General features: G+C 48.8%; 1 protein-coding gene across 1 annotated transcript in view; it reads left to right on the top strand.

Moving 5' to 3' along the window:
* Positions 1-15117, top strand: part of LOC144763500 (uncharacterized) — a 236880-nt gene that overhangs the window by 2208 nt on the left and 219555 nt on the right. The window lies entirely within an intron of this gene.

Raw genomic sequence — 15117 nt, forward strand, 5'->3', positions numbered from 1 at the left:
CCTGCCTTCTGCTTTCTCGCAGCGCGAGTAGCAGAAAATAAATGGTATTTAAAATACTGCGAGAAAGTAGTGGAGCGGTGCTCCAACGCCCTAATGGAATGCCCACCACTGCACAGTAGTTATAAAAATATGTATTTACTAATATAACCCTTCTAGTACAACACAATTTTTGATAGATACATCTGTCAGTGGATTCCTCACCTTGTGTATATCCCCCTTGCGTCAGCAACGTTCGGAAAATTCTTCGTAGCACGCCGGCATGGACGACGTCATAGGAACGCGGCATCGCGCGCGACTCCGTCTGATGTCACCGACTCCTTATTAGGCCTACGTCGGCGTGATGACATCAGTTCCCTTATTTCCGTGTCGTTGACGCTAACGGTTTCTGGGATCTTCTGTGATTACAGATAGAGGCTTTGTAGCTATTTGTGTGTCACTGTTTCTGTTCTTCGTCGAAGATGTCGTCGACGAAGACGAGATTCAAGCAGTGCGGCTCGTGTGTCCGGATGATGTCGATTACGGATCCACACGGAGATTGCTTGTGGTGTCTGGGTTCAGATCATGACGTCAAGGGCTGTCGATCCTGCTCTAAGATGAATCCTAAGGCTCTGCGAGAACGGGAGGCAAAACTTCTAATAGCCACAATTAAAGGTAAAGAAGCCAAGAGACCTTCGAGGTCAAGATCTAGATGCTCCAGATCGAAGCCGAAGTCAAGATCGAAGTCGCGATCGAGGTCGCGATCGAGGTCGCGATCGAGGTCGAGGGCCAGATCGGAGTCGGCGTCGAAGTCGGCTTCTGGGCATGCTTCGGGATCCTCGAAGAGAAAACACAAGAGGAAGAAGCATAGTTCTTGTCATCATTCGGGGTCGTCGGACTCGAAGAGGAAGTCTTCTCGAAGACATCATAAGGATTTTGTGTCTCCTTCTGTTGTGAGCCTGAAGGTGGAGCCTCGCCGTCACGGTCTCGAGAGCATTCTCTGGATCCGGAGTTGGAACCGAATCCGGTTTCGGGTCAGTCTTCGGAGCATGAAGAGGTTGTGGAAGTTCCTCAGACACCGACTCCGGAGGATGACCTGGAAGGTCAAATGGGTCAAGAGGAGGCGAATCCGGAGCAGCCTCCTACAGAGCAGCCATTGGGTTCGTACCCTCCCTTTCCTGGTCCTGGTCAGGACCCTTCGCATTTCCTAAATGCCATGTTTGGTGTTTATGCAAGGGCAATGTACCCCACTGGAGCACCTGTGGGTCCCTTGGGTCCTTTGTCATTTAACTTGGGTGTCCCCCAAGCTTATGCTCAGGCGCCTTTTCTACCATTTATGCCGGCGCCATATCCTCCTTGGCCCGGTACGGCGCCACCGAGGTCATCGACTCCATTCACGGCTTCGCCGGCTCCGGAGCCACCTCAGGATTTGGATCGGGGCTCGACGCCGGTTCCGGCTTCTCAACCTCCAGTTTTTCCAGTTCCTCGTTCGACGCCGGCTCCGACTCCGCCGTAGTCGTTACCGGATCCGATGACTTCGATTCGTCTGAAGTGGTCGAGGCGTAGAGCCCAGCGTCTCTTGGAGGAGAAGGAATATGGGGAACCTGAAGTGGAGGAAGGCGAGCTTCAGGAGCACGAGGATTGCTTTGAGGATCTGCATAGTGCAAGTAGCCTTGAACTTTCTCCAGAATGGGGGTTGCCTGTGGTTTTGGATGCACCCTGTAGGGATGTGGTGCCATACCATGTAGTAATCAAAAAGGCTGCTGAATTGCTAAATTTGACTTTGCCCACAGTGGAGTTCAAATCTAATATCCTCACGGAGGTCTTACATTCGCCTTCTTCAGTTGTTGAGCCGACTCTGCCATTCACTGAGGCTCTGACTGAACCGATTTTAGAGGTCTGGAAAAAGCCTTTGTCTGCACCTGCGGTGTCCAGATCAGTGGCGAGACGATATAGGGTGGCACCTGGAGACCCTGAGTTCTTGACTTCTCATCCTTCGCCGGAAAGTCTGGTGGTGCAGGCCGCTTGTTCGAACAGGTCAGCAGGCTCTTTTCCCCAGGTTCCTGGAGATAAGGACTCCAAGAAATTGGATCAAGCTGCTAAAAAGGTTTTCTCCTCGGGTAGCATGGCTTTGAAATCCACAAATGCTACATGCCTACTAGGAAGGTATGTGCATGCCTTAATGGATTCAGTTAAGCAGTTGTCAGCTAAGCTTCCGGAGGAAGACAGGAAAAACTTCAACGAGGTTGTCTTGGACACTCAGGCACCAGCCTGCCAGTTTATTCAGAGTGGCATGGACACGGCGGACTCTGTGGCTAGAGTGATGGGTTCTTCAGTGGCCACCAGAAGAGCCGCATGGCTAAAGTCTTCAGAGTTTTCCGCAGACATTCAGGCTACTCTTATGGATTTGCCTTTTGACGGCATTGGCCTCTTTGGAAAGAAAGCCGATACGGCTTTGGAGAGGTTCAAAGATAGCAGGGCGACGGCTAGATCTTTGGGCCTGCAAGCGAAATGCTCTACCACCAGGAAGTTCAGGTGCTTTGGCAGGTCCTCCTTTCGTCCCTTTAAACAAAGCCAGCAACAGCAGCAACAGAACCCTCTGTACAAGTCATACAGAGGTAGACAAAGGGGTCGTGGATGTGGACGTCAGGCCTCCTCCTCCTCTACTTCCTCCTCTAATACCCACCCCCCACCTACAACAGCAAAGCAGCCCTAGATCCGCCATTCTGGATCATGCGGGTCCGGTAGGGGGTCGGCTTACTCATTTTTTCCAGGATTGGGAATCGGTTACATCAGATCTTTGGGTTCTCAATCTCGTAGAAAATGGGTATGCTCTTCCTTTTCCGGAGTTCCCTCCCAATTACCTTTCTTGCCAAGGTTATTGTTCGGAGGACCACCTGCTTCTCCTGTAGGAAGAAGTCCTGGCACTGTTCAGAAAGGGTGCGATAGAGGTGGTTCCGGAGCAGGAGAGGGGTCAGGGGTGCTACTCCCGGTATTTCCTGATCCCCAAAAAGGATGGCAGACTTCGGCCAATCCTGGATCTCAGGATCTTGAACTTGTATCTGAAACAGGAGAAGTTCAAGATGCTCACTCTTGCGCAGGTTCTTCAAGCGCTGTTGGAAGAAGACTGGATGGTGTCGATCGACTTGCAGGATGCTTATTTCCACATCCCCATCCTGAAGTCGCACAGGAAGTATCTCCGTTTTACGGTAGGGTCGCCACACTACCAGTTTGCGGTCCTTCCGTTTGGACTTCCTACTGCGCCTCGCGTTTTCACCAAGGTGATGGCAGCACATCTCAGGAGGTCGGGAATACCTGTATTCCCGTATCTGGATGACTGGCTGATCAAAGTGGAGTCGCCAGAGAAGGTGCTCCTTCATCTGCAAGAGACAACTCAGTTGTTGCACAGGTTGGGTTTTTCGATAAATGTACCCAAGTCTCACCTGGTGCCCTCCCAGCGCAACCTGTTCATGCGTGCGGTACTGGACACTACTGTATGTCGTGCATTCCTTCCAACTCAAAGAATTCGCGACATACAAGAAATGATTCCTTTATTCTACAATGGAGCGGTTGTTCCAGTCCTGAAGGTCCTTCGTCTGCTCGGTCGGATGGCTTCTTGCATTCTGTTGCTCAACCATGCACGCTGGCATATGAGGGCACTCCAGTGGTGCCTCCGCAGGCAGTGGTATCATCACAACGGAGATCTCAGGGAGTCAGTGAGGATCTCCAGAGAAACTGCAGCGGATCTGTCTTGGTGGGGCGTGGAAGGCAATCTGTCTCAAGGAAAGCCTTTCCAACTGCCTTAATCGGTGGCCTCAGTGATAACGGATGCATCCACTCTCGGGTGGGGTGCTCACCTGGGGGATCTGGAGGTCAAAGGTCTTTGGTCTCCAGAGGAAAGGTTGCTTCACATCAACCTTCTAGAATTGCGGGCGATATGTCTGGCGCTCAAGGCCTTCCTCCCTTCCCTTCGCGGTCAGTCGGTTCAAGTCCTGACGGACAACACGACCGCGATGTGGTATATCAACAAGCAGGGGGGAGTAGGGTCGCAGTGTCTCTGCAGAGACGCTCTGTGTCTCTGGTCCTGGGTTCAGGACCACCAGATTTGTCTGATGGCAAATCATCCGGCCGGAGTTCTGAACGTACGTGCAGACATTCTCAGTCGGCAGTTCTCTGCCGCCCACGAGTGGAGGCTCCATCCGGAGGTTGTTCACGACATCTTTCAGATGTGGGGGACTCGTCGGGTGGACCTGTTCGCCACTCGCGAGAATGCTCACTGCCTATCATTCTGCAGTCTCCAGTATCCGATGCAAGGAGCTTTGGGGGACTCGTTTCAGTTGAGTTGGGGAAGTCAACTCCTTTACGCGTTTCCTCCCATACCCTTGATTCCTCGGGTTCTGAGGAAGATTTGCCAGGACCGGGCCCAAGTCATATTGGTCGCCCCGGATTGGCCAAGAAGGGTGTGGTACACGGACCTACTCCACCTCTCCTCTCACCCGCCGCTCCGTCTCCCTCTCAGGGTAGATCTCCTCTCTCAGATGGAGGGGCAGGTTCTACACCCCCACCTCCAGACATTACACCTTCATGCCTGGAGATTGAACGGGGCAACCTGATTTCCTTTTCTCTCCCTCACGATGTGGCGGATGTCATTCTTTCGGCCAGGCGTGACTCCACCAAATCCATCTATTCGTATAGATGGTCTAAATTTGTTGTTTGGTGTAGGGAGAAGGCTATTGACCCTTTGAGGGCTCATCTGTCCGATATTTTGCAGTTTGCCCTTTCTTTGGTGCAGCAAGGATTTGCTGTTGCCACAGTCAAAGGTTACCTTTCGGCATTATCGGCTTTTCTCTGTTTGCCGGATCAGCCGTCTCTTTTTAAATCTCCAGTGGTTTTGAGGTTTCTGAAGGGCCTCACTAATAAGTTCCCTCCTTCTCCATTTATCATGCCTCAATGGGACTTAAATCTTGTCTTAACATTCTTGATGGGTTCTCCCTTCGAACCCTTACACAAGGGTCCTGTGAGGCTTTTGTCTTTCAAGACGGTCTTCTTAGTTGCGATCACCTCGGCAAGGAGGGTGAGTGAGCTTCAAGCTCTTAGTTCTAAGCCACCATTCCTGACCATTCATGCTGATCGAATGGTTCTTAGGACCAGGGCTGCTTTTCTGCCTAAGGTGGTAATTCCCTTCCATCTCGGACAGTCCATTACCCTTCCTACCTTCTATCCTCCCCCTCACCCTTCCAAGGAGGAAGAGAGACTGCACCGTCTGGACCCTAAGAGGGCGGTGTCTTTTTATCTGGACAGAACAAAAGACTTTCAGATGGACGACCAGCTGTTTGTTGGTTTTGCTGGCTGTCGGAAGGGTAGAGCGGTGCACAAGCGCACACTTTCCAGGTGGATAATCCTGTGCATCAAGATTTGCTACTCCCTGGCGGGTAAGGACCCCCCTGAGGGTATAAGAGCTCATTTCTCACTGACCCACCCGCCTCCCCGTTGTCCACTCTGCTATACCTGAGTTTATGTATTCTTATGTATATTTATATTTATATTTGTATATATATTGGGTTTTTGATACCTTTGCTTCGCACTATGTGTGCAGTTCTGATTTGTATGTACTATGTACACTGTATATATGTATATTTGCTGTCATTGGTCCGTCCGGGTGCCTCGAAGGCACGGAAAAAAAGGCGGAACTGATGTCATCACGCCGACGTAGGACTCATAAGGAGTCGGTGACGTCAGACGGAGTCACGCGCGATGCCGCGTTCCTATGACGTCGTCCACGCCGGCGTGCTACGAAGAATTTTCCGAACGTTGCTGACGCAAGGGGGATATTCACAAGGTGAGGAATCCACAGGCAGATACTGTATCTACCAGAAAAAGCATTACTGAAGGTAAGTAACTTGTTCATCTCATACATGGAGATAATCACAAAGCACACAATACTTAAGCACAGACATGACAGTAAGCAGAAATAATACACAGTGGGTCCAGAGGGGCACCAAACTATATACTAATAAAGTGGTATAAGAACCACAACTCGAGTCAAGACAGTGTCTAGAGGATATAGACTCCAAGGAACCACCCAAGGTGAGTAAGTAGGCACGCCACGGAGGACAGGTGCAGTGTGGGAACACAAACGCGTGCTCCGTACAATTCTACGGGAAAGTCGCGGTTTAAGATTTAGAGTTTAAGGACGCTTCCCAGTGGACTTCGAAGATGCCACTTGGAAGATGGAAGGTTGGAGAGCCAACCCACCCGTGGATACCGAAGTACCAGATTTACTGATCCCAGGAGAGCCGGGTGCATAGGTCTGTAGTGGTTTCGGAAACCGCAGTCGAACCCAATGGAGAGCTTTGAAGAAGTGCAGCTGCTGGAAGGAAGAAAAGTGTTCGTTAGAATTCAAATATGGATTCTGGTCCAGGAGTACCTGAAAGCAGAGGGGACAGAGTCTGGGTCATTGGAGAGTGACCATGGGCTTGATAGACGAATGCACACTGATGTTGAGTGCTTCAGGTTGGTTGAAGGAGTTCTTGACTATGCAGCTGAGGGGACTAGGAGACGTCAAGGATGACCAGAAGCCAGATACAAGCTGTCCCATGAATATGTCGAGTGCTATGGGGTCGGTGTCCAGCGGGATCACCAACAAGCCTTGGCAACGGCAACCCACGCAAGAGGTCAAAGAAGTGTGCGAGGTGGACCACCAATGCCCAGGAGACTCACCAAGCACAGGGGAGTCAGAGAAAGCCTGGAGCAACCAGGGAAGCTCAAGTAAAGTAAAGTTGACTCTCAAGTGGACCCACAGGCGTCGCGAAAGAACCTCAAGCGATTTCGCAAACCAACAGCCCACAGAGAACCAGTGCAAGGAGGACAAAGTTCTTGGTACAACATGGTGCCAGAGGTTGGGGCTATCAATAGCCTAATGCACTGGTCCGGGAATGTTCAACAAGCACATGCACTTGCAAAAGTACGCGGTGCACAATGTTTGGGTATTGCAGCCCACATAAGAGATTCTGACCTCAAACTTGGTAAGAGGGCAGCTCGGACCTCAAGGGACATAGGAACCCACACCCTTTGTTGCTGGGATCTTTGGAGTTTGTAGGAGCTCAGGAGCAGCAGACCGGTACTTCGTGATGTGGTGCCTACAGATTCAGGGGAATGACTCCCTCACTCCATGGGAGATTGTCTTCAGTTGTCCTTGATGCTCCACAGGTCCTGCACTGATCTTGTCTGGTGCATAGGCACAGACGATACAGCAGACTGAGTGGGACACAACGTTGGGCCCAAACAAAGTCCAGTGAAGTCTAAGTGTCCAGACTGTCGAAGTTCACCGGTTTTTGGTTTTAGAATCTTGTCCTCATCAAATCTAAGGTCCTACAGCCATGTAAGCCCTTAAGTACCCACGGGGCAGGGTTGGACAGATTCAGGGGACCCTCCTAGGGGAGGGTCTGGACAATGGGGAGGATACTCCCCTGTCCTTTGTCCAGTTTCGCACCAGACTGGGAGCCGAATGGCTCCCATGACTGGTTTGAACTGGACAATCGACAGGGATACCAAATGTGCCCCTCATGCAGACTTTCAGGCACTGGCAAGCGCACCCACCCATCCCCAATACACTAAATCCCGTCTGGGAGGTGATCACACCTCCCTGTGACAGGATGCCTATTGTTCTGCCTTCCTCTCCTCGAGCTTGGCTCAGCAGCAGGAGGGCAGAAATGTGTCTCTGGTCGGCAGCAACCATTTTATGCTGTCCGGCACTAGAAGACTGGTACCGTGAACACCAGGGACCCCACGAAGCTGGCTTCTGAGGGGTGGAATGATACCTCCCACATTGGTTACCGGTGTGGCGGTAGGATTCCAACATGTTTGATACCAAACAGAATAGGGATAGTTGCAGCCATTTTAGAGTTGGTCTTCACGTGGTCGCGTAATGCCACTCTATGTTAGCCTGTGGCTGCATTACTGACAACCTGGGAAAATGGACTCCGTAGGCTGCAGGGGTGTCCTGTTCATGCAGGGACACCCTCTCACTTAGAACCAAGCACCCTGCCTTCAGGATTGTAAAGGGTTGCTATAGGGGTGACTTATAGGTTTTAAGTGCAGTGACCCTTAGATATAGTTAACATATATCTTTTGTAAGTGGTGCATGCATCAACTCACACAGGCTGCAATGGCGGGCCTCTATTTCCATTTTGCATTGTCTCTCATGGGTGGCATAATACATGCAGCAGCCCATGGGAGACCTCTGGGGTAGCTATGCCCTGGGTATATATGTACCATATACTAGGGTCTGACAAGGGTACCCCAGTATCCAATCTGGAGTGTACCTAGTACAATGTATAACAGTTTTAGAGAGAAAGCAGATAGACTGGGGTCCTGATTAGCAGGATCCCGGTCAGACTAGTCAAAACAGTACTACATCCAGTAAAAAGTGGGGGTAACCATAAGAAGCAGATCCTACTTTCCTACAGTTACCCCCACTTTTTGCCTGGTGCTAAGCTGTTATTTGACTAGTCTGACTGGGATCCTGCAAATAAGGACCCAGTCTATCTGCTTTCTCCCTTAAATTGTTGTGTTAGTACTTGGTACATCCCAGATTGGATACTGTGGTACCCTCATCAGTCCCTCGCATATGGTACTAAGGTACCCAGGGCATAGGTACCCCAGAGGTCCCCCATGGGCTAAAGCATGCATTATGCCACCCATGGGAGACCATTCAAAATGGAGCTACAGGCCTGCCGTGCTAGCACCCTTACTAAAGATATAGATTTTCTATATCTAGGGACACTCAGCCACATGCATCAAGCTAAAAACTGGTCGCAAAAGGGCAGATTCTCAGAATCTGCCCCTTTGCGACCGGTATTTTTGCATTTGAGATTCCTTAAATTGTGATTGCATTTAAGTAATCCCAAATTGAGATTCCATAAATGTAATGCATCAAAGTAAAAAAATTAGCGATTTAGGAGTAATAGGAGTAGCAAATTACCATGAAGTTGAACTTCATGGTAATTTGCAAAAATGTTTGTGCATTTTTCAAAGTTTCATGTTGCGCACACACATGCCGTTAGGGCATGTGTATGTGCAACATTTGTGCACAGATCAATTTCAGGGGAGCAACAGGGTGTCATTTTGACACCCTAGTACCCTGGAGGCCCATAGGAATGCATGGGACAGCATTCCTTAATTGCGACTCGCAATTTGCGAGTAGCATTTAAGGAAGGTGTAGGAATCGCTATTTTTATAGCGATTCCTACATGTATAGGCTTTTGCGATTCCTAAATAGCGATTCCTTAAAAATCGCTATTTAGGAACCGTAATTGCTTCTGTTGATGCATGTGGCTGATTGTACTTAAAACCTATAAGTCACCCCTATTGCAGGCCTTAGCAATCCCGAAGGCAGGGTGCGTGGTTCTAAGTGTGAGGGTACCCCTGCATGAGCAAGACATCTATACAGCCTATGGAGTACATTCTCCTAGGTTGTAAGAGAAGCAGCCATATACCATATAGAGGGGCACCGCGTAATTACGCGATGACCATCTTAAAACTGGCTGCAACAAATCGATCATGTTTGGAAAAGCCCTCCATTAGGCTCGCAGTGTTCCTGGTGCCAGCCTTCTATACCCGGACAGCACGAAATGGTTGATGCCGACCAGAGACACGATTCTGTCCTACTGCTGCTGAGCGAAGCTGAAGCAGGGAAAGGCAGAACAATAGGCATCCTGTCAAAGGGAGGTGTGACCACCTCCCAGACAGGATTTAGTGTATTGGGGCTGGGTGGGTGCGCTTGCCAGCGCCACTCAATCTGCATGAGAAGCATATTTGGTGTCCCCATGCATTGTCCAGTTCAAGCCAGCTCTGGGAGCCGTTGGCTCCCGCTCTGGCACAAAACTGGATAAAGGACTTGGGAGTAACCTCCCCCCTGTCCAAACCCTCCCCTGTGAGGGTCCCCTGAATCATCGCAACCCTTTCCTTAGGGTACTTAAGGGCTTACCTGTGGGTGGGTCCCTGGATCCGTCTAATCTATTCAGATTAGACACCACTTCTTCTTCTACCAACTGGCCACTCTGGACTTAGCTGGACTTCCTTTAGGCTTGACTTCGTCTACCTTCCAGTCTGCTGGATTATCTGTGCCTGTGCACCATACAGGAACCTTCCAAGGCTTGTGGGCATCAAAGACACCTAAAAGAATCTCCCTTGAAGTGAAGGAGCCACTTCCCTGCATTCGCAGGCACCACAACTAAGTCGACCGGTCTGCTGATCCTGAGCTCCTCCGGACTCCAAGAGGTTCTGCAACACAGGTGGTGGTTCTCCACACTTCATGAGGCCTGCCCTGCCCTCTCACCAAGTTTGAGGCCAGTATCCCTGTGGGGCTGCAATACCTGAACCCCTATGCACCACATCAACTTGCAGTTGAAAAGGCTTGTTGGCTTCCTTCAGACAAGATCTTCGGGCTCCAAGTAGCCCCAACCTCGAGTGACCAGAATCTTTAGCCAGACTGTATCGTGTGCATTGTGGCCTGCATCTTTTGGTGAGCTGCTTGTGGTCCTCTCACGACTCCAGTGCCTTCTGCCTGTGGGTCGATATGAGGGTCACCTTTGCTTCTTTTGGGCTCCTCTGATTGCTCCGGGCCTGCCCTGACTCCCCTGCTTGTGGTGAGTCCCCTGGTCCTTGCTGGTTGCAACATTGCACATTCTCCGGCTTTTACATTGGTTGCTTTTTTCAAGGCTTGTTGGTGCTCCCACCAGACACCAACCGCTCAGCACTCGACATCCAACAAGGGACAGCTTGTGCATGGCTCCTGGTCTTCCTCAGCATTGCTTGGTCTTCACAGCTGCAGAGTCAAGGTCATTGTCATCTGCCCTGTAATATCCGACATCGGAGGGCCTTCGTCTTCCAAGTCTCCTGGTCACTCCTAGGTAACATAGACTCTGTCCCCTCTGCTTGCAGGTACCTCTCATCTAGAATCCACCTTCGAATTCCACCGGACACTTTCTCCTTCTTCAGCAGCAGCACTTTCCTGAAGTCCTCCATTATGTTCAATTTCGGTTTAAGACACCAATTCAAAGCTATGCACCCAGCTTCCCTGGTGTAGGTAACATGGGTACTAGGGTATCCACAGGTGCGGTGGCTCTCCAACCTTCTGTCTTCTATGGGGTTTCTTCAGGGCCCACTGGGAAGGGTCTTTAATCTTTAACCCCTTCCATGCTCATGACGAGCTGAGCTCGTCATGAGTTGCGCCTCTCGCATGCTCATGATGAGCTCAGCTCGTCATGTAACGCGTTTTTTTAAAAACCGCCGCACAGTGCGAAAATCGCGGCCGCACGCATGCGGTTAAAAATCCAGCCAAGACTTACACGTAGACTTGTACCAAACACGGGGTCGTGTTCCCACACTTCACATGCTCTCCTTGGGGTTCCCTGTCACTCACCTTGGGTGGTTCCTTGGGTCCCCAGCACTTCTACGTCCTCTCAACAGTATCTTAACCTGAGTCGTGGTTCTTATACCACTTTCTTAGTATATGGTTAGGCCCCCCAGGGCCCACTGTGTATTATGTGCTAATTACAGTAGTTCTATGCAAAGTATTATGTGCATTGTGTTTATCTCCGGGTAGGAGATTTGTAAACAGGTTAGAGAGTATTATATAATAAATACATATTTTTATAAATACCTTGTGTGGATCTTTTTCACTTAATTGATACTAAAAGATTGCATTCTGTTAAAACAAGCTGCTTTATACTCCGTCTGGACTATGCCTGAAGGCTGCTCTCCACAGCTACCACTTAGAGAGCTTTCTACGGTTGTCTAAGACCTCTTAAATCACCATTAGGGTTGTCTGGAATGGTGCAGGGTGCCCACTTACATAAGTGGACATCATATACCAGGCCAGCTTCTCACACAAGTGGGATTCTAAACATTGGCGGGAGTCCCTTGGGGCCCTGCCCACCCTGTCTCCTCTGGTGAAAAATCTGGACATTCTCAAGGATATCTCATAATCAGGAAGGGGAAAGGATCACTAGTCCCGCTTAAACCAAGGTTTTGCAGGTCGGTAGTTGGTATCTCCCAAAAATGACCCTCATACACGTGTATGTTGGAAGTATCTCTTAGCGGTATATAATGTGTCCCCGCTTTTGTTTACACGTGCGTGCGTAATCATTGGGTCGTTTCTTGTGTGTGTGCACCCTACACCAGGAGGTTTTACCTTCGGTTTAAGGCAGTAGTGATCATAGAACAGTGGTGAGATGGGTGGTGATTCTAAAAAAGTCCGGACAGCCAGAGAGGGGATTTTAATGATTCTGGATTCGGACAATAGTTAAAATTATACGTACAGCTTTAGAATGAGTTAGGAATTCGAGTGCACTTCATTTGAGAATTAAAAAAAGGTCAACATGTTTCAGCCTTGAGTTGCCAAAAGGTCAATAGGCTTTCGTCAGGACCAATAGGGGTGAAAACGTGAAAGAAAGTGTGAAGAATAAAAGTGTATTAACCTGATTCTTCAGGAGGTGAAGGCATCATTGTACCTGTAGAATAAATATAGACAAACATACACACAACATACAAGGAGACAAAGCAATTCCTCGATATAACAAAGGTACGCTAGAATACCACATAGTTTGACATCCAAAAAGCGTACTCATTACGAGTACAGTGAGAATCCAGTCACGTGTCTTATTTTTTAAATACCTAGCCAAATATAGACCCCGCATAGCAATACCACAGAATAATATCTAAGAATAGAAATGCCATTGCACAATGAGGAGCACAATTGTATAATGATAAACGTTATAACAACACGCACGGACAGTGAATTAACATCTGAGCACTGTATGTATGCAGCGTTATAAAGGCAATCCACGAGGCGTTTTACCAAATACCACCAAGTTATCCCACCCTAGACCACGCATCAAATTAAGTAAGTCACAGCGAACTTTAGAACTATGGGCACATCACTACAGTATAGCTTGAATCACCTCCACCCGCCGAAGCATGACAATGGGAGAGTTGACGCCAGAAATGAGTGTGGTTCATTGAAAAGCATTGCCATTTTTTAGTTCCTTTTCGAAATCATTTGATTTCATAAGAGTACTATTGTAGATAACTATATGTTTTCCATACCCCATCTCCTTGTATGTTGTGTGTATGTTTGTCTATATTTATTCTACAGGTACAATGATGCCTTCACCTCCTGAAGAATCAGGTTAATACACTTTTATTCTTCACACTTTCTTTCACTTTTTCACCCCTATTGGTCCTGACGAAAGCCTACTGACCTTTTGGCAACTCAAGGCTGAAACATGTTGACCTTTTTTTAATTCTCAAATGAAGTGCACTCGAATTCCTAACTCATTCTAAAGCTGCACGTATAATTTTAACTATTGTCCGAATCCAGAATCATTAAAATCCCCTCTCTGGCTGTCCGGACTTTTTTAGAATCACCACCCATCTCACCACTGTTCTATGATCACTACTGCCTTAAACCGAAGGTAAAACCTCCTGGTGGAGGGTGCACACACAATAAACGACCCAATGATTACGCACGCACGTGTAAACAAAAGCGGGGACACATTATATACCGCTAAGAGATACTTCCAACATACACGTGTATGAGGGTCATTTTTGGGAGATACCAACTACCGACCTGCAAAACCTTGGTTTAAGCGGGACTAGTGATCCTTTCCCCTTCCTGATTATGAGATTTCACAACGGAGACTGAAAGGATTCATACTCTGACTCCCCCCTCCTTTTGATTATACATTCTCAAGGATATTAAACTCCCCATGAAATCAGGACTAGAGTCACTGCTACGAGCTTTGCAGTTCTCAGCTGGCTGAAAAAGATTCTTTGGCTGATCCCTTTAGCAGCGCAAAGAACGGTCATCCAGACCCTAATCGTATCCAGACTATTGTAATGTGTTGTACCTTGGCGCTAACATGATTCCTGTTTCAGCGACCTTCAGGTGGTGCAAAATGCTGCAGATAGGCTGCTCTTCCACTTACCAAAATCTTCCTCAGTCTCCCATCTGCTTCGGGAATTGTATTGGTTGAGGATCATCAAGCGCATTGAGTTTAAAGCATTGTGCTTCATGTTTGAAGCAAAACATGGCCAGGCCTGGACCGGGAACGCAAACCAGCTCTGGCAATTATGTCGGACCAGCCTAGGGTGGGGAGTGGGTGCTGGTGGGAAACACTGCTGCTGTGCTTTTGTTACAGCGGGATGATTTTGCAACACTGCTGCAAAACTGGCTCCCAGTAACAAAAACGACCCTCACCGGTCCAAAACCAGCCCAAAACCCATCAGCTCACTGGGAAAATGCCCACTACGGCCAGTCGGCCCTGAATATGGCTTAGGACCTCAATAAATTCAGAAACTGGTGGCTCCCTACCAGCTGTCTCGCTCCTTAAGATCTTCCACCAAACACTGTTCTCTGTACCGAGGTTTAATCTAATCCACATGAAAGTCCGCTCCTTTGCATATCTAGGCCCTAAAGAGGTCTTCAAATTTTTGGATGCCGAGACCCCCCTGTCATAATTTTCAGGCATAAGGACCCCTCCTGACAAAAATTTCTAAACCTGTAGGCAGGGCTACTGGAATTATGAGGCAGGTGAGGACCAAATTATGCAACAGGCTTTTCTAAATTGTGTGGAAAGAAAATGTAAATAATGTTTTATGATGCCGCGTATTTTGGGATAGCATTGCTTTATTATTTTGAAATTTTTTAAACACAGTAACACTGAGGAAAGATTTTACCCCATCAGTACCAGTTTATAACCAAAATACAGCAATTAACATCAGAAAGATGTCTAGTCAACCTTTGTGAAGGGCCTCCCACTCCGCAAGGAATACGTGCTACCACATTAGAAGCTCACCTGGCCCTGGCCGGGAGCAGCAAGGGTCCCTTCAAACCTTGGCGGTCTTGTGCAGAGTTAAGCAGTTTACCCATGCCCCGTTCCTCCCAACCCCTCCCCTCCATCCCTCTCTTCTCTCCTCTCCCAACCCCAGATCCCGTTCTAACTTTGCAGGCCATTTTCTATCACGCCTTTTTATAACTTCTGAACTCTCCCCATTCAACCTCTCACTTCACCCTTTGTCACCTCTTGCCATTCTGATTTTTCACTGCCCTCATCTCTAACAGCCTTTCGCATTTAT

This window comes from Lissotriton helveticus, chromosome 6, assembly GCF_964261635.1.
Source record: "Lissotriton helveticus chromosome 6, aLisHel1.1, whole genome shotgun sequence".
Lineage (NCBI taxonomy): Eukaryota > Metazoa > Chordata > Amphibia > Caudata > Salamandridae > Lissotriton > Lissotriton helveticus.